Consider the following 21,430-nt stretch of genomic DNA (forward strand, 5'->3'; position numbering starts at 1 on the left):
AAAAGCACAGTTGAAGGTCAAAAGCCAACTTGGCCATTTTATCTATAATGAGAGGGAGCAAGGATGGAGAGAAGCAAAGAGAATGCTTGAGGCCCTTAGCCTGCAAACCAGTTTTATATGGGTACCCTATGACCCTAACCATTTCATAACTACAAGGAGGCTCAAATATAAGTTATTTGCCTATGATCACCATAGCATCACTCACATTGAAAAGTATGCAAATCAAGACAAATGGAGGAGAGGGACCTTAGAAGAGCCCTTGTCACAAGAAGAGCTGAACAACAGGGCATTAAGGAATCTAAAGAAGATGGCTAACCTTGAGCTTTGTTCACAGGTATTCACACTTCCAAGCACACAAACGGGAGCAGCTGAATCCTCCACAACTGCCAAGCAGCAAACTACCAAGGCTACTGAGAATATATCCAGCAGAGGCAAAGAAAAGCAAATGGAAATAGAGCAGACACATCAGGAGAAGGAGCAGTCACCTCCAGTGACCCAAGAGCAAACAGATAAAGGAGGGCAGCAGCAGGCAGAGCAACATCAGCAACAAGATCTGCAGCAAGAAGAAGGGCAACATGACAGACAGCAGCCCTTACAGCAGGAGAGAGTAATTAATACTCCAACTTCCACTGAGCAACAGGCTCAGAACATAGTGCCTCCTAGGCCAGAAGTCACCACCGATGCCTCGGTCCTCCAAACTCCTCAAAAGGAGGACCTAAGCAGGAAAAGGGATAGAGACACTCCCCTCACTTCATCTATCAACCAGGGGGAAAAGAGACAAAGATTAAATGATTTTTCTGAGGAGGACATAGCAATAAGACAGGCATTGGGCATGGGCCCACCCAGCAGAGAAGCTTCAGCAAGTTCCTTCCAGCAGGAACAGGACAGGGCTATGGGAGGGGAGGTCAGCTCCTCCAGCCAGCAAAAAGAAGGACAAGTGAGCATCAAACAGCAATTTATAGACATCAAGAGGAGGAATGAGCCTATCAAAGTACAGTTGTACAATCATCTGCTAAACATGGCTCCTACTAATCAGCAGAGACTTATGTCTGCATTTGATGTAGGCGAAGGCAAGATGATCATGAGTCATTTTATGCCTACATCACTACAGCCCCAATCTGCTTCAGATTACCTCAGGACCAATGTGGAGGTCATGGCCAAAGACATACACCCAATGGACAAAATTGAACTGCATAAACAGACTGGTGAAATGGTGTATGCCTCCTTAGCAGATGAAACATTGGAAAATTATAAGCTAAAGAGCATCCTCAATGCCACAGCCTCTCAACTGGAATTGGAGAAGGCATCATCCCAGGCGAAGGACAACAGAATAAGGTCCCTGGAAGACATAATCATTGAAATTGGGCATGATCCCAAAGATATTTCAGGGATACAGGAAATCTTGAAGCTAAGGGATGCTGACATGGCTGCCATGAGAAAGAAAATCAAGATCCCAGCTACCATTCACCCTCAGACAGATGAGGTAGCCCAACAAAGGCATGAGAAGGACACCACAGATTTATTAATCTCCATTTATAAACAGCTGGTCCAAGCACAAGAGAAGTTGGGAGAATCAGAGGCTGCAAAGGCAGCATTACAGGCATCTCTGAAACAAATAGAAGAAGGGCAGACTTCTTAGCCCCCTCCACAGATCATCAATCTGGAGGAAACTGCTCCTATCACTGCCCCTCCTCCTCAACAGACCGAGCAAACAGCAACATCTACTTCAGCAGCGCCAACAACTACAGAGCAGGCCCAAAGCCTAGATATGCAAAAGCTGAAGAACGAAATCCAAGTCCTGGAAGCTCAAATGTTGGAGCTCAATTCAGCCAAAGAATCTTTGGCTAAAGTCAATGATAGATATGATAAATCCAAACAAATTGTGGCTGAGAAAGACAGGGAGGTCAAAACCCTCAAGAACAAAATAAAAGAACTAGAGAATGATCTCAAGTTAGACAAAGTGGTGGCTGAATTGAAAATAGTGCTATGGGCTAACATTGGTAAATCTATCAATGAGAAATGGCCATACATTGAAACTATCCATGAGCAACTAGAGCTCATCCCAAAGGCACAGAGGGAGATTCACAGATCAAGAGCTCAATTGGGCAGTATGCCTGAAGTGGCCACCAGAATGATCAATGTACTTAACCACAGAACAAGTTCCCAGTTAACTGCCATGGGAATTACAAACACAACTGACACTATCCAAATGGTTAAAAGGGTTCTCACACTGAGAAACTTTGTGCAGACATTGGAAAGAAGAACCCAGGATATGCAGACTGAGGTGAACAAGTTTCTGGAAAAATTTCAAGTGTTGGAAAGCAGAGGACTCCCTGGCTTACTGAACAGCGCAGGGAGATTATTCACACATGACCAATATGCTAAAAGGGTCAATACATTTGCCACCAGCCAGATAAATGATAAGCCCAACACCTCAGAAGAAACAGGGCCAGCCACAGGACAGTCTCTTTACAACAGAGTTGAGAATCTGTTTTTTATAATGAATGAGATCAATCACCTGTTTGGGGTAGCTCCCAATTTCTTCAAATACACAGAGGCAGAGGAGACAATGGATGCTATTCTCAGGCATCAACTCCCTACGCAAGAATGGTGGACAAATGCAATACAGAAGATTTTGTAACCAGGGAGCCACTTAACAATTTTGTTTCTTAAAGAGTATCAGTTGTCACGCAGAACACAGTTCAACAAGATCAGCATGCATGATGGATTAAAGTTGAGCCAACTCAGCAGATGCATCGGCCAACAAAGCAGAAATAGAAGACTACAGGTGGCAGGGCCGAGAAAATACAGCGCAGCAAGAAATAAAGACGCATCATTCAGCGTTAAAGCAAAACGGCTCAACCGACTCAATGACCTCCAAAGGTCAAAATTACCCTCTGACAGACATAAAGAGCATTTATGCTGCATTCAAAGTGCAATAACCTCTTTTCCTACTTTCTGTACGCATTTATGAAGATATTTTCTCTCTCGGATGACTCAATACCTGGGATATTTTGTATAAGCATTGCTATAAAGTCCCCTTCGCATGAGCTTGCAAGGGTTGTTGTTGATTTCTCCTAAAGAAACTCTTATGCTGTAATCCTTTCTGAAGTCTAATAAAGAAAGTGATGTAATTTCTCGGATTTCTGAAGTGTTGAATGCGTTCTGGTGTCTGTTGATGACTGCTAGATTCCTGTGTATTTCACCATACAATAAGTCTCTGTAACTCTCTCTGTTAATTAGTTGTTTTGTTAAAATCCATATATGTTATCTGATTTTCAATACTAAGCAACAAGGAAAAAGAATAACTTTCAGGATTTATTCAATGAGTACCCTGAGTTCAATCTGTGTTGTTTATGAATGTTTTCTTCAGATGTAATCTAGATAAGTGTAATTCTTAATTGCTGCACTTTCAGAATACACCTTTCACAGTGGCCTTTGTCACAGGAATTCAAGTCATGCTCCTGTGCAGTGTGTTCACCTTTCACCTCACCAACTTAATAGAAAATTCTTAATTGCTTTCTATTGTTTGACATAAACCACCATTTAAGCTAATTTTGTTTGTCTAAAATACACAATAGGCCCTACAGTTTGAACACCACCAATCCTGCATATCAAGTCATTTCACAACTCCAGACTCCATTGCCCAATGTTATTTCACTATCTAGACACTATATCATAAGACCTGAAAGAAATCCTTCAACCAAAAACTTAAACCAAAATCTGAGCATAATAACTAGCCTAAAACACCATTATAACAGAGACAAATCATAAAGAGAGAGCCCTCTCTGATTACAGTTTGGCTAGAAACTGTGATCCAAAGATTGGTTAGTGGTTACCCCGGCCGTATTCCCTTGGGAGTCATAGGGAACAACCTGGGTGTTAACAGTATCATTTAAGTTTTTACTTAAATAATAGATAGGATGTTCAATTCCATCGACCTCTTGAACTAAAACCATCACAATGGTCGTATCCGCTGCAGCCAGATACAGGTTAAAATCTCTTTGGTAGTCCAGGGCGTACATTAATGATGCTTTTACTAGACAATCTTTCAGAGCATCAAAGGAAGCTTGCGCCACCTGGTCCCAGACAAAAGGTACATCCTTTTTCAAAAGACGAGTATAACCTTTAGCAAGTTTTGCGTAATTTGGAATGAACCTCCTCAAAAAGTTCGCTTTCCCTTGGAGTTTCTGAATCTGAAGCAAATTTGAAGGTGGAGGCAAATTAATGATTGCCTGAACCTTGCAAGGGTCAAGACAAATCCCATCCTTAGAGACTACAAAGCCAAGTAAACGACCAGAACCGACGCAAAACACGCATTTGTGTGGATTGAGTCTTATCTTGTAGTGTCGGCAACGTAGAAATATCGCTCTCAAATGCTTCGGATGATCAGTTCGCTTTCGCGAATGAGCCGGGAGGTCGTCGAGATAAGGTTGAACGATGTTCTTGATGTCATGGAAGGAATAATTCATTGCCCTCTGACACGTCTCCCCTGCGTTCTTTAAACCAAAGGGTAATTTTCGATAAGCGAATGTGCCCCACGGACAGATAAATGCAGTCTTTGACTGGTCCTGTGGGCGGATATTTATTTGATTATACCTGGAAAATCCATCCATAAATGAAAAGATTTCACATCCGGCGCATTCATCAATTATCTGGTCGATGAAGGGTGTAGGGTAGTTGTCCTTCGGACAAGCTTGGTTTACATCCCTATAATCGACACACACTCTAATCGTCCCTTGTTTTTTCATAACAGGGACAATATTCGATACCCAATCGGTTAGAGGAACCGGGTAGATGAATCCAGCATGGAGAAGTTTTTCAACTTCCGCCTTAATGGCAGCGGCTTTCTTGGGGTGCACCTGCCGAAGTCGTTGTCTTACTGGTTTGACATCAGGATACATTTTAATTTCATGTTCAACGATACTTGAGTCAATGCCTGGCATTTCATCATATGACCAAGCAAAGACATCTCTGAATTCGGGAAAAAGAGCGTTATATATTTCCAGTTCTGAAGGGGAACAACCTTTGCCGACATAAATATTCTCTACAACATCTGTTTTAGTCGATATATTTATGGCTATAGTCTCTTCAATATTGGATAGGTTTCGCTCGGAATCCACCGTATTTACAGTATTTGTTAGGAATTCAAAAACTGAAGGGTGATAAAGGTCACTTTGAGTATCTTCTTCATATTCCGGAAGAAGGGAACGATGGTGGTGATCATTCCATGGTGCCCCCTCAATCAACATTGATTGTAAGATTCCTTCGTCAGTCCCATGTACTTTCGACCAAGGATCTAATGAGGTGCCATTTTCTCTAGACCTATCTACCCAAACGCTTGACGAGCGTTGATTTGGGTTCATCTCCCAAGCTTGAAACATTGATTGCTACAATATTTCTAAAGGGCTTGGGGGCAGAACGATTGCATGATCCATGTTGACATTGTCTTTTGCGACCTTCGTGGAAGATATCATGTTGCAGGTTGCTACAAATGGTATATTTCCTATGTGAATAGGAGGTGGTAGCGCGAAAGTTCCCATCAATGTGGGGTCTTTCAATAATCCTACTCCGATATCTTGAAGCGAATGGTTGCTCTCATGGATCATGGGAATGCTTCCTGTAACTTATGAACCATTAGGGAGGAAGTTCTGTTGGTCGACGACCGTAATCCCCCCTTCAAACGAGAATGCGATCTTCCTAAAATAAGTCGACACGACAGTTGCCATGGCATAAATCCATGGTCTACCCAGTAGGATGTTGTATTCAAGATTTCCATCGATGACCTCAACATCAATTTCTATTGTTTTTCCTCCTAGTTCAACTTTCAAGTTATTAAGGATACCATACGGGGTATAGGTCCTTCCGTCGAAAGCTTTTAATGTCGTCGAAGATCGCGACAAGGTTGGAGATCCTAAAGTTTTCCAGCAACTCATCGACATAATACATGTAGATGCTCCCTCATCAATAATTGTTTTGTGAACAGTTTTGTTGAGGGCTTTCACTTGAATAAGGAAAGCTAGTTGAGCTGGTAACTGAAGATCGTATCCTTTGTGATCAAAGGGTACAAGATTGGAATCCTTAGGATCAACCCCACCAATTGTTGATAACAATGCCTACCTTTGGATTGGACAATTTTGTAGTACCTCAAGAGTCGACATAGCGGATGGCGATTGGGACAAATCTTCCACTATGTTGTAATGTTGCGTCGCCCTGGCGTGAGGATTAAATGTTGACTTGTGTACTACACCTTTTGGCGGTTTTATTGTTAATTCAGGAATGATGGGCGGTACAACTTCTGTCGAAGTTGTTGTCGAACTACTTGGTTGATCTTTACCTTTGTCTTTCGACAGCTGAGGATTCCCATAATCTTTGTTCCTTGTCGAAATCAAAGCATCATTCTGCTGTTTTGAAACCGACAACATAAGTACTTGCGACGGGGAAGCATTTCCACTATCAACCATATTTTGACCTGGGTTGGGAAATGGATCAGTTAACACAGCTGAGTTTTGGGAACTTTTAAAGAACCTTTTTAACTCAGCTTTGAATGGGCAGTTCTTCGTGTAATGATCTTCTTCATCACATATTTGACATGGATAAATTTGTTTCCCTTGCCTAGGAGGGTTTGAAGAATTTTTTCGAGGAGATGATTCACCCTGTTTCTTCTTCTTCCCTTTGTTTTGCTTCTTCTTGCTTCCTGGTTGATTGGTTTCTTTGCCTTTATCTGCTGATACGGCATTTACTTCCGAAGCAAGAATTTCTTCTTTTGCATTTTGATCTGAATTCTTACGGGCTTTCTTTGACGAAGCCTTTATCGATTTCGCGTTTGTCGTGCCAATCACACCATCACCGGCATGAGAGTCACTATTGGATTTAGGAGGAGGAGGAATTGAAAATTCCGGTCTAGGAGCGTCAGGTATTTTGTCGTAGAGCGTGCCGGACTGAGTATAAACTAAGTCCAAATACTGTGCACGAGCGATAACTTGCTCCTCTGTTACGACTCCCCCCTTGGCCACATCTTCCGTTATAGCAGGAAGTAACGACTTTATAAACCATTCAGCTAACAGCTGATCAGGAACGTATGTTTTCACCATCCTACGACGACGATGCCACTCATGTATATGATCAGATATATGGGTGGCAGTTGTCTGCTTGAAGTTGGTTAATATTTCTGTTCCCGTTTCATACCTTATCGGTAATTGAAAATGGGTTAAGAAAGTCATGGCTAGGGAGCTAAAATTGTCGAAAGAGGCTCTAGGTAATTCAATATACCATTTAGCTGCTGGACCTGTCAATGTCCTCTGAAAGAGGCGAAGCCTTATCGAATCATCGTTTAGAGTGTTCGATGAACACCATAGATGAAAAGTCATCACGTGATTCGATGGGTCTTCACCTGGATTTCCATTGAATTTAGGAATGTCAGATGGAAGTTTATGAGGAATCGCTGGCCACCAAGGGGCATAAGCAATCGGATCGTTGGTTAACAGGTGTAAATCGGGTAACTCTAAAGTTGCCACGAATGGTAATTGTTGATTCAGGTTAGGCGAAGCATAACCAGGGTACGATGGAATCGTTTGAGCAGTGGGCCTTTGCATACCAGCATAATGTAATTGATGTTGGTATGACTGATACGGTTGGTGGACTTGACCACTGTAAAGTGGTTAGTTTTGACCGTTTTGGATATACGGTTGTCCACTGTTCGCAAAGATCTGCTGCTCAGAACCTTGGTATACTTGCTGGAATTGTGGTTGTTGGTATTGCACTAGCCATGGTTGTGAAGCCATGTTCTGTTGTGCTATGCTAACCGTTGGACCGAGGTGTGGGGTAATTGTACCCGTTTGGACCTGTGTCACCCCATCAGTTGGCGATTGTGGTTGTGACCCATGGTCAAGGGGCTGTTGCATTACAACCTGAGAAATCTGAGGTTGACATGCAACAGGCATCGCTTGAACTTGCGACACTGTTACAATAGCCAGTGTGGTCAGGATGTTCGTCACAGGTACACACTGTTGTATAGAATATACAACCCTTGCTTGTTGAGGTAGCATAGGTACCCAACTACTTGATGCAATTCCAGTATAACCTGAATACTGTTGAGAACTGCCATATGGATATCCTCCCGAAGGGGGTAATGAAAGGGCATACTGCCCCCCATACGGTAGCAATCTGGAACTCAGAGGGATTGTTAGTCCTTGAGGACTGGATGGCCCAAATTGACCTCCATGAGGATCAATCTGTCGAGTCTCAACGTAAGAGTTGTCGGATATTATTCCGGATGAACAAACTGGAACAGACCACACTGTCGTCATAGTCCCTTGGTGGACTCCTTCTAGCGGTTGCGAGCTAGTCGGGACAGATGGTATGCCGGCAAACATCGTCGGAGTGACGGCAGGGGGTTCTGCTGTCGCTGTGTCATTTGACACAGTCCTAGATGATGACGGTTGTTCAGACATCTTAAGTCTATCCAATAGATTGCCTAGCGATTCTACAGGAACTTCCACTTGTGGTGGATTAACTTCTGATGAAGGAAATAGAGTGACCCCGACTCCAAAATGGGTTGGAGTACTTGCTTGCGGATCCTCTGCAATTTCCTTTATCGCAATCAAACCCGGTGGAAGAGGGAGACCATCAGGTCCGTAAAATATTTCTGGTGCCGAAGAAGTGGTTGTTTTGACAGCGAAAGTTGTTTGAGGAACAAAACTCTCTGGACCGGTTACAGATGGAACTGGTTCAGTTATACAAGTATTTGCCCCCAGACTAGGATCAGTATTACTGTCCTTCTGTGGTTGTTGAACTTCTTCTATAGAGGCAGGGTTTCCATAAATGTTTGGAGTAACCGGAACCTCAGATGCAGTTGGAACACTTGTTCTAACTTTTATAGGAGATTTTGAAACGGTTAAACGAGTTCGCTTTGTCCATACTGTTTTCGATTCCGGAGACAAAGACGGTTGACTCGTAAGCCTCCGCGAACGACGTGGTTTCAATTGACTTTCTTCCATGATTGCGGATTACTCGATCAACCAAAATATTAAAAGGGGAAATTTGTGTTTCCGAATTGAATGAATTTTATTAGACGCTTTTAGACACAACTTGCTTTTTCACTTTTTAAGAGTTGAGAAAAAGCTAAAGATGACTCTAGTCTCCTTCGATGTTTTAATGAGCCCGAAGTGACAAATGCTCGGATGGACTTTTTCAGTTATAGAGTTTGAAAAAGGCCAAAAGAAACTACTCGGGAGATCTAGGCAGAGGGTGTGCCAAACTTTTCGCAAAAACACAGAATACGTTTTACGGTACGGGTGGTCGATCTTCGTGAATGTTGTGTTCACTGCATTGCGATCAGTAGGGCGGCCGACACGGCTTCCTAAGGATAAAAGATATATTCCTATAGGGGTCTCCCAATATATACGCGACGGTACATGGGAGCACAAGTCCGTATTAGTGCCACCGACTCTCAGGAGGAATCACCCACCTTCTTCGAGATCGACAGTCACTACGTTTAACGACGCCGGAACACGTCTCTAGCTTAGACCTCTATGTGTTTGCGTTATGTTTCAAAGCGTTGTTAGGTTCATTCAATATATTTTAAGTTGATCTTTTTAAATTTTGCCTTTCAAGGTTCACCACAAGATGTATGATACAAATTCCTAAATGCAGTCTAAAGATGAGAAGCAAGCTTTTTCAATCTTTTCAACTTATGAAAATCTTAACTACTGAGGGAAAAGAAAGACATCATCTTTTCACACAGATCATAGAGCACACACTAATGCACTTTTTCCTAAATCAACATGCAAACTTATCAAATGCAAAATGCACAATGCAGGTATTTCTTTTCTCTTTCTTAATGTTGATGTAATACAAAAAGAAAGTTGTTGTATAACTTTGAATTCAATTTCAAGTGAAAGCAAACAAGCTTTTGTCCAAAATCAAAAGACACCTTAAGATTTACTTGTTTCAACACTAGAAATACATAAATTCAAACCATATGACGAAAGCAAAAGCTCAATCAGCTATGAATAGCAAAAAAACTAACTCTTAAGATCAAAACGACACTTTATCACAGGTCTAGATCTAAGAGGCCACAGCGAGACTAGTTCACTTTCGTTATGGGAAACTGCAAATGATGTAAGAAATACACAAAGAACAAATACAGTTTATTTATACAACCGAGGTGGAATAGTGGCAAAGAAAGGTGGTTTCAGATAGGTACATTGACTGATAACAGGCTGCAAAAACAGGGATGAAAACAGGGCAACAGAAAGCAGGGAACCCTAGTTGCACAAGGCCTAACTGGTTCAGCGCAGGTAGTACACTGTCAGTTTGACATTCAGCGCAGGTAGCCCCTTCGGGACCTGCGATGAAATGCAGACTGCCTTCACAGTGCCTGCAATGAAGAGAGAAACTCTCGTTTTTCTCAGTTTCCGGGTTACAGATTGCTCAAAAATCAACATTTTTTGGCCAAATCAAAAGCTATCAATCAAGTACACACTAAAGGATGAAAAGGAGGATGAAAAGCTATCACTAAGAGCTGTTCAGAGTCCTTGTGGATCAGCTCTTCAAATCATAAACATGCCCAGAAACTGAGCTAGAGTAGCTGCCCTCTACTTTGCATTTGAAAGATCCAAATGCAGTTCGATTCGGTACTCCCTGTGTTTAGGAAATGAATAGCAAAAACACAAACAACCAACAAGATACGATCCCCAGTGGAGTCGCCAATTTGTTGTTGGGAAAAGTATCCAATACGGAATGACCCTATCCCACTCTAAGGGTGATAGTACCTCAGCAACAATCAAAGCAAAGCTATCTAAGATTACTTCTTTATGAGATGTAAAAGAGAGGAGAAAGAGATCCACTAACCGATGTCTTCCGCTAATGATTGATCCAATCTTCTCTCCTTGCTGCTTGCTCCCAGCTCCTTGCTCTTTCATTGGCCCAGCTACACCAAGATCCTGCAAAATGGCAAGAGAGGGAAACTACAAGAAGCATACATTCATAATTGATTCAAGGATTAGAATAAATCAAATACACAAGTATAACAATACATCATTGAGACACATGCATATAGAAGAACCTCAAATGCTTTATTAATGGAAGAAGTAAAGTTCAGGAAGTGATACAACCATAAAAGGCCCAATCCAGCATCACCTCCCAGCAGAAAGAAATCTCCTCTTCACCTCCTTCAAAACAAATCACCCAATAGTTCTATACTCAAACCAACAGCAATTCTTTACATTCACAAGATTCCCCGCCTCCTTAGACCTCATGAGAGAGATCTATATATAGGAGTTTTGGAGAAAGGATGAGTCAGCTTGAGGCTAGCATGAAGCTGACTAGTGTCCTCTCTCACTTCAGTTATTCTTCAGTTCTTGAATCCACTTGGAGGTTCTTGCTTCCACTTGGAGATCTAGACCCTCTTACTCATCACCAGTCGAATTCCCTGATCCAAGTGTCATTTTGGAAGCTTCCTAAGCATTGACACCTTGAGGAATGACTGTGCCACATGTCCCAACTCGCCCAGCGCAGGTAGCCTTCTTTGCAATTGACATTCAGCGCAGGTAGACAGTGGAGCAGTTGACATTCAGCGCAGATGCTCAGTGGAGCAGTTGACATGATCCAGAATTGCCTTGTTTTTGAGTGTTTTCAGGTGGAGAACTGTTATTCAGTGCTGTGGTTTGCTGACCTTGTTCCTCTAGGGGTAGGAACAACATGTTTAGGGACTTTGGATCCCTTAGATTATGGACATTTCATGCTTCATGCTGTAAGGCACAAAAATGTCTATAACAAATTCCCATGTCAATAATTTATGTTGATTTTTATCTCATGTTCATTTTTTTATCTTATGTTATTGTTGGGATTAAATGTTATGTCTTCATTGTTTAGTTAAATTAATTTATTACAGAATTCACTTTCAAGTGCTCTGTTATAAGTAACTAAACATTTCAATGTTTTTTCTTCCACCATAATATCTAAAATTCATCCTCTTTTAGATGCTTTATATATTATCAATTCCAGTATTCCTCTAATCACCTCTCTACAATGAAATTTGACAAAGACACAATAAAATATTGCCTACCTTGCCCCTGTCTAAGGATTATTCAATTTCCCATCATAACACTTAAAATATTTATCTTAATTTGAATCCATGCTCAATGAATTTTACCTCTCCCCTGCCATAAAGCTATTAAAATTATTATACCTTGATCTATAGACCTAGCTTAATATCTAGAATATTTCACAAGAGAGAGCCCTCTCTGGGCTTGGAATAGCTAGCTTCCAACCCTAAAGATGGTTTGTTGTTACCTTTGGATTCCTCTCCTTAGCGTGGAGGAAGTACAAAGTGCTAACAACTTAAGCATTAAATACACTATAAACCTTATAAATTTAAATGTTAAACATTATTTTTTAAACTTTAATATAAATATTATTGAACCTTAATAAACTTTATTGATATTAGCATCATTAAACAATTTTAAACCTTGATTATAAGTGAGTGAGGCTAAATATGGTTGACCATATTTGATTAGGTTAACCATGGTCAACTATGGTTAAATATAGTTTATTATGTTTGACTATAGTTGATTAAGGATTATTATGGATAAAAAATTTAACTAATCTTAACTAGGTTAACTAAGTTTGACCATCGCTGACTTTCTAAACATTGACTATAAAGGTTTGTTAAAATATGCAATTTCTATCAAATTACACTTTTTATAACTCACTTGATGTAGATAATGATTTCATTTAACTCCAATTTTTGAGAGGACCAAAATTGACCTAAAGATCACTCAAATCGGATAAGGGAAAGTGTTCTTATGAAGAAAATCCCACATGTGCATATTTGATAATGTCGGCCCTAAAGAAAATTTGACACCCTTGGAAGGATATAAATACAAGTGACCTCCACCTCAATTGGACATCATCATGAGATAGTCTTCTATCCTCGTTTTTGGCTCTCACAGGTCTGCGAATTGTCCACGAAGAAACAGGGTCGCTTGAAGATGAAATTGCAAGGTCTGAAGCTCACGTTTTTGTTTAAGGGTTTTCAACCTCAGTCGCAGGCACAAGATAGAGAGATCTCGACTGCAGTCACTCTCTACCAGGTTCTTCCATGTGACCGACATCTAGGGTTTTAGAATCTTAGTTGTAGATCACTTGTAAGCTCAAGAGAGTGACTGGAAGCTTCCCAGTCACATGCATGACTCCTCATCCATGTGAATGGGACCTAAATGATGGAATTTAACTTTTCCAAATATTTTTCTAAGTGACCATAATGTTCACTAGTTGACCTAAGACAATGACAATTCATTACATGCTTCAGCATCAAGATTTTGAGTATAAGCATTGTTGGGTTCATTTCATGGATATCGTGTAGTTGTTTTTGTTGTATAGTTGTATTGTTGAATATATGGATTATTGTACTCTCATTTACTGAATCATTCAATGACAATATAATAAGAATAAAATTTGAAATGGTTTTCCCCATAGTGGGTTTTTCCCTAGTCTCCAACCTATCCCAATGTCTCTATGTGTGAATATTTTTCTTCAATTGTTCGTGTATGTTCTACTGCATTGATGATGATGATATTGTTCTTTCTATATAGTTGCATATGCTACTGAATAATGATGTAAATATGAGTAATTTTATGATGTTATGGGTGAAGTTAATGTGTTAATCAAAAAAAGAAATTATCAAAGGAAAGAACAATATAGCCCTAAAAAAAATAACATGGTACCAAAGATGGGTTGAAAAATTCTAGGGTTTGAAGGAAACCATAGGAAATTTGTGTATTAGGGTTTGGTGGATATTGGAAGAGTTTGAGAGAAACCCTAGATGAAGAGAAACTCAAGAACTTGTGTCATAATTGATGAAGCCCTAGATGGAATAGTCTATATTAGTCCCGATTGCTGATAAAGTTGGTTGAAACAGTGAAGGAAATATTGTCATATGGAAAATACAGAGTGATGACTCTTGAAGGATAGTTCAAGAGGGAGATGGTAACCTCTCATTGAAGATAAGTATTTTTTCATTTATTATGTTCCTTTATATATTTAGTTTTGACTTATGGATCTAATTATTGTTTTGATTATTACTTATGCTTCCTACATGTATATTTGAATGCTTCTAGCCTTATGATGTGCTGTGATAAGTGGATCCCTCTTAAAAATCATGGCTAGTGCAGGAAGAGAAGAACTAGCATTAGAAAAAGTAAAGAGGCACCTAATTAAAAGGTGACAAAGTGCTATTAGTCAAGAAGGTGCACAAATATTTAAACACTACAACATATGTATGGTGTTATGTTTTAGTTGCAATATTGATGACAAGGTAAGCCACAAGGTATGATGAGAATGTATCATTCACAAATGATTCATGCATATGATTTGGATTCATGATTCCTATGATGAAATGATGCACTTAGTAGTAAGCAAGTATTTTATCCTTTAGACATGATGAACTTCTTCATTCTCTGAATCTACTTAATAGTGGTATTTGAGATAGTGGTACACTTGAATGTTGGTTAACATATATCATATTGGACATCTTGATTCCATAAAGAAGGCTAACTCCTTGATTCTTATAAATAAAAACTTGATATTATTGATATTGTTTGTGAAAAGAATGGTATCCATGATGATAAAAGTATAACAATGACATTTATATTCAAAATCATTTTTTGATCATGGTTATGTTTTGATGTGTTTATAATTATGGCATATGGTAAATTGAATGCCCTAACTTGATGGATTGAGTTACATGACAAAGAAGTGATGTTGTGATCATGATTCTTAAATTATAATCCTATTAGATATTTGAAACTAACACTTGATGAAAGGTTGATGTCTAGATGTAATGGTGAATTAGATGATGCTAGCATGATATGATCATGATAAATATATGATATATTCTAACTTTATGATCTAATTGATATGCTGATGCATGATAGAATTATAAACATGTCGATGGCATGAATGAAGATGACTAAAGTGGATTCCCATTCAGAGGGAAAATATCTCCATAATATATTTGCTCATATTATCATTATATGTATGTTATTTACTATTTAAGTATGATTTATGGACATGAATAGACAAGTATATGATATTGTTGGTTTGTGTGGAGTACTGAAGAAGGTATGTTTTTATTGATTCTTTTGTCATCTTTTCTTTAAAACTCATAATCTCTTTGAATCATGAACTAGGTAGATAATAAGAAAGCATGACAAAATCTATGGGATTTATATGCAACACAAAACTACTAATAATTTCCATTTCTTATGCAGAAAAAGGGAAAAATGAAAGATTGCCATTCCAAAGAAAAAGACAGGGCCAAGTTAACTATTGTCCCTCTGGCGGGGAACCACATGCAAATAAGGAGATCCAAATTAAAGCATATTGGCCAAGGAAAGGAAAAGGAGATATCAACTCGGCGCAAAAGAACAAATGGATAATGGGTAAATTAACAGTTTTGTGAATCCCTCTGGATCCTTTGATCCTGAGGGGTCACTTCCTTAACTATTTTTACATCATTGATATCTCCGCTGTAGTTGTTATAAAAGGGGGCAACACTGCTAGGCCGAGGGGAATCTGCAGTCATTTTTCTATGTAACTTTTCTTTGTATTTGAAACTTTGATCATTGACTCTCATTCAGAAGTGATCTGTTGTAATTCTGTTTTAATGCTTTAATATAAAACTAGTTGTTGTTCCATCTTTTCTCCTAGAATAATCTCAAGCGGTGTGTCCCTAGAGGCTAAGGGCCTGGCCCTAGTGGAACACTTGCTCTTGTACTATTATCTTTAGTTCATGCCTGGTTTTTATTATCAGCTTTGTTCGGTAATCTGATGTGTTTTGTCACTTTACATCACAGCTCTATTATATTTGATTTATGTTCGAATGAGTAATATCGTTCTCTGTGACAGGAATGTCGTATTGTTCATTCTAACTCTGTAACGCATTGTTGTTCATTTAATCATTAATATAATATTGCAAGTCCTTATGGAATGTTATCGCTATTCAATTACAGAGTAACCGTGTTGGAACATTAATAAACTGGTATTACTGTATTTATCTATGGTTTACATTTAATTGTGATTGTTGTTCAACTGACATTGTTGTTCCATTATGAATTACAATCGTTATTATTTATAACTCAAATTGATATATGTGGTATCAAAATTAGATTATTGTTTTTCCATACGAAGGCATGCCGTGTGTGTCATTTATCTTGGCTTATTGTGCATTTACATTTGGCTCTAAATGTTGTTCTATATTTCATTACTAATCAGTTGTCGTTCTATTTCCGTGTGCTATCTGATTTATCCTTAGAGTAAAGATTACTATTTGATTTCCATAGGATACGATTGCTGCACTTATTTCTGTAGACTAAGGTGTTGTTGTTTATAAGAATTAGTTGTTGTTACATTTTCTAGTTGTTGTTCCATTTCTTAGTTTTCATTCCATTTCCTAGTTGTTGTTCCATTTCCTGTTATTTGTGTTATCATTTGGTGTGAAAAACAATTTGAAATTGTCATGGGCGGTGACATTTGTTGCCTAGCCCCCAGGTTGATGATTAGTTCCTTGATTATCTTTAGTTACATCAGTTTATAGAGGGATGATGTTACACAAAAATATCGTCACCATGATTATTTGCAGTCAGTATGGGTCTATCATCACTTGTACTGTCCTCCTAAGCAAGTCTAAGACCTCAGCTCTTCAAATCAAGCTTTGGAAATGGGAGAAAGACATTAAGAATCAATGTAACTTTGGTTCCGCACTTTCTCTCATGGTCACCTACGGTCCTGCACCTTCTGTGTCCAAAAGCTGCGTACCTACCCACTTTGTCCCTAACGGTGTAGGTGCGGACCCCTGTGAAAGTCAAAAGGCGCAAGTTTTATCTTAAAAAACTCACTTTGGGTTAATTCTAGAGTTTTCTAGAAGGAATTTTGACGTGGATTGTTCGCTCTGAGGTGGTTCATGCATCCCAAAAGAGAAGGAGCTAATCCCTTGACTAAAGGAGCTATCCCTTTGAAGGAGGGCTTTATCCCTTTGAAGGAGGACCTAGTAACTTCCCTCCATTACACTATAAATACAGGCATTGGAGTGAAGAATAGAGGGGTTAGAAGCTGAACATTTTGAGGGTAAATGCTGGTGAAATTAAGACTTCCTAGTTGAGCTTAAGAGGAGAGATCACATACCTTTTTGGCTTCATTGGGGAGTGAGTGAAACTTGTCAAAGTAGAGGAGACTTCTTGCTGGACCCTGGGAGGAGCTTGTACAGCATCAAGGCAAAGGTTGTAAAGTTCTTCTTCTTTTGAATTAATACAATCAAACTCATTTTTCTCAACAAGTATCTTATGTTATTTGTTTCATGAACTCCTTGACTTTCATGTTAAATATGTTTTATGCAATTGGCTTTTTAGGTGCTATTTAATTTGTTTGCCTTGTTTGTGGTTGCAGACTCGCGAAAAGGAGCTCATTTGGATCAAAGGAGCGAGGGCTTCCACAAGCTTGTGTTGGACCAAAGGTAGGGCCTAAAAACACTTGTTTGCTATTGTTTATCAAAACATATTTAGAGAAAGATAGCGTCTGGTTGGTTTGCTTGTCATTAGGTCTTCTTTAGATTCTAGGAAGGTCTATCTTGTCCACAAGATCGACTCATTCCGTGTGACAAAATGGCAACTCCACTGGGGAGCTTGATTGTTTTCCTTGTTTATACTTTGACCTGAGAAACTGTATTTTCTTTTTCTGTTTTTGACTTGATGATTGTGGGATTGGGTGAATTTAGTTAATTTTGAGTCAGTTTTTATTTTTCATAGTTTTGGGAGAAGTACGCACCCTCTGAGTTAGGCACAGTCCGTACCTGTACGCACTTTTTCTTTGTGCACAGAGCATGAACGCACCTATGTAAACAGGCTGCCTGTGTACCCTGTCAAAAATTTGAGAAATTTTAAATTTTTATCTTTTTTATCAGTTTACAATTTGTTTATAGGTTTTAGCCATTGCCCAGACCTGCTTGTTCCCTGTCAAAAACTTTCCTTGGTTTAATTTCATTAGTGTTAGGGTTTTAGGTGGAATTCCTAGGAGTTTTGCTTGTTTGTTTTGTTTTTCAATTTGGTTGTGTAGTGGCTCTGAGCTTAGAAGTTGTAGGGAACTCAGATCACGTTGGTGTCTACCAGTCTTCTTATGAGTCTGACCATTTATGAAATCTCCCCTTGTTGAGGAATCCGCTTTGAGTTTTCTCATTTCAAAATTTCGAAAAGCTTGTATTTAAAAGTTTGGATTTTCATTTTTTAAAAAGAAAACGAAAGATTGGTTTTTTTTTTACTGATTATGGTTCTGCATAAATTAGTCCTTAGCTCACATTTAGCTAAGTAAAACATCCTCAAAAAGACACTTTGTAAGCTCTGACTTCAAATAGGTTTTTCTAGTTTGTATAACTCAAGATTAGTCATTTTCATAGTTTTGAGTGTCTTATGAAAAATATAAAAAAAATATATTTTGGAAAAAGTTTGTTTTTGTAGTGGTTGAGTGCTTTGAAAAGAAAAGGGAAATTTTTGTGAAATAACTAGTTGTCTCATTTTGAGTGCTTTAGGAAGGAAAAAGCTCTTCTTTTAATTTGTTTAATTAAGAAAGATTTGTGTTTACAAAGTATTTGCATTCTCAAACTCTTTCTTAGTTTAGAAGTTCATCGAAGAGAAAAGATTGTTTAAATCATCTTAGGTGCATCTTTTTAGTGATTTCGAGTCGAGTCTTTACACCACGAGTTTCATTTCCGCCACCTCTTGACTTAAACAACAACCACTAAAATTAACGCTTAAAGTAAAATTCACCTAGTAACATTTTATTTCTAGGGCTCTGATACACCAACTTAGCTTAGGCTAGTTTCTTGGAGTAGGAGAGTAATTAACTCTCCAAGACAGTAAAAACAAACAAGTAGTTGTATCTTGTGGTAAGAAGAAATCCAATTGTTGCATTTATGCTCTGGGAAAGCTCCTCTTAAAGGAGAAGCACGAGATCGTGTCCGAACCAATGTGGGAATCAATCCTTCCTCATTGGGAACGACGCCAGATATTCACGTATTAAAAACGGTAAACCTCGGATTAACTATTGTCGAGGAGCCTGGGGTCACTTGTTGGTAAACCTTGGATTATGTCAAGGAGCCTTCAAGGGGATTGAGCTTGCTACTCTGCCCTTGCGTGCGTATCGGATCGTAGACTATTCCCCCAGGTGTATTTGTCTCAGTTAGTAACCTTAATGGCCATATTCTTTAGGATTCTTCCTAAGGTGACAGTGGTGGGAAGATCCCACTGTACCTCGAGCAGACGTCGACTAGACTCACTTGGATTTTCTGGGGGGTTCACTTCACTCGAGACGGTTAAGTGGAGGAACTTGGTCCAGTCTATTCATTAAGTAGGTTGTTGGGGTAACTATTCCAACCGCCATTTCTGTACTGAATTCTGCGACGTTGGATTTCATCACCAACTAGTGTTTTCGGTCCGGAAAGTTACTATTTGTGTGTGTTTGATCTCTAGATTCTTTAGGCGTGTGATTCAAATTTGTTTGGTTCTTTAGAGGCTTTAGGTTTTTTTCATTGAGATTCTACTTTGTTTGCGTGTGAAGTAGTTAAAAGTTTTTAACTGTGGCTTAATTACCAAGACAGTCTCGTAGACTTCAGGGCCAGTCTCCTGAGTTTGTAACCGTGGTTGATTTACTGAGGAAGTCCCGTAGACTTCGGGGCCAACCTCCTGAAGAAGTCCCAAGCCAGCTTGAAGGCTTGAAAGTCCTCGTAACTCCTAGTGGTAGTAAAGTTGGGTCACCTGAAGGAGGAGAGTCTTCATTGGTTGTACATCCTGATTACCAAACTCTAGTAACAGGTTACGATCCGCAATCGATTTCAGTTTCCGAACTTGCTGGTAGCTTTTCATCTACTAGTGATATAGGTGAAGAACCTGAGATATCTGAACCTGTTACTCCAACATCGAGGTTTGTCTCTCCAACTTCTAGTGGTCCTGATTCACCTAGGGTAGAAAGAGTAATTACCCAAGATCTTCCTTCTGGACTTATTGCTATTGAAGAACTTGCTCCGGAAGAAGAAGTAGGCATCCCTATCCCTGAAAATCAACCTATTCTTAATCTAAGGGAGCGTGAATCAATTTTTTACAGTCGGCCTAGGAGTACTACTTGGTATCTTTCTTTGACTAATTATTTGGAAAACCCAGGGTTAAGTTTTTCACCACCTCGTGCTCCTTATCATCCTAGAGGTTTTTATACTCCCGTAAATATGTCAGGTCAGTCGTCCATGTTTACTCAATCGCCTGAATCTTTTTTGTACGGCGGTCCTTCTGTTCCCTCTGGGTATCAATCACTTTCTGGTACTTTTTCAGGAGCATCTCCTCAACCCATTGAGCAAGGGTTATTAACTGGAAGCAATGGTACAAAGTCGTTGAGCGTAGAAGACATTTTTATGATGTCAGGTTCTATTCCCAATTCTCACCCTCAAGGTGGCCAGTTACTGCCTGGGGTCAGCCTCAATTAATGCCTGGGGGGCAACCTCAAGGTACACAATTTTCATCTGGGGGCAACCTCAAGGACAGTACGTACCTACGGTACAATACGTTCCTCAAGGTCAACCCCAGACTCAATATGTACCCCAAGGTAAACCCCAGTATCAATTTATCCCTCAAGGTCAACCCCAGTATCAGTACGTGCCTCAAGGGTATCTACCCCAAGGTCAGTACTCGAATCAAGGCTTCCGACCACCCCAAGGTCAATCTTATGTTCAAGGAACGGGAAATGTACCTTTCAATTATCAATCCTACCCTCAACCCGGTTATGGTCCTCAATATTCTCAACCTGTTATGGGTCAGTATTCCGGAATGGACATAGTGTGGGATCCATCGCAAACCCAACAGGTGTTGCAGCCAAGTGTACAGTTGTCATCTCAAACTGGACAACCCTTAGTTTCTTATACACCCCAGCAACTAGTTCAGTCTAACATTCAAACTTCTGTACCTTCGGTAGTTTCTCAGTCTGGGCCTACTATGCCTCGCACTCCCTCTCAAACGACTACTGCAACTGCCGCAACATCTGTTCAATCTACCCCACCTACTTCTGGAGTATCGACAGCTCTGCTTTCTATTGTTCCTGTATCTACTCCTCAGATATCTTTACCACAGTCTGGATCCACGATTCAAACTACGGTTCAGATGCCTATAGGACAACCTGGTTCAAGTACGGTTGTCACAAGTCAACCACAATTCACTTATCAACCGTACGAGGGACAGTACCAATTCGGTCCTGTTGTGCAGCAGCCAGTCTATCAATATCAATCGTACCCTGGGTACACTTATCAACAACCCTAGTACGGTCTGGTTAATTCTGGTTTTCCGGAAGGATACAATATCCCGAACGCGATTCCTATTCCAAGTTTTCCCGGATA

The sequence above is a fragment of the Pinus tabuliformis genome, chromosome 5_1 (genome assembly GCF_031772625.1).
Source record: "Pinus tabuliformis cultivar Carrire ecotype Pingquan chromosome 5_1, CPIR1, whole genome shotgun sequence".
Lineage (NCBI taxonomy): Eukaryota > Viridiplantae > Streptophyta > Pinopsida > Pinales > Pinaceae > Pinus > Pinus tabuliformis.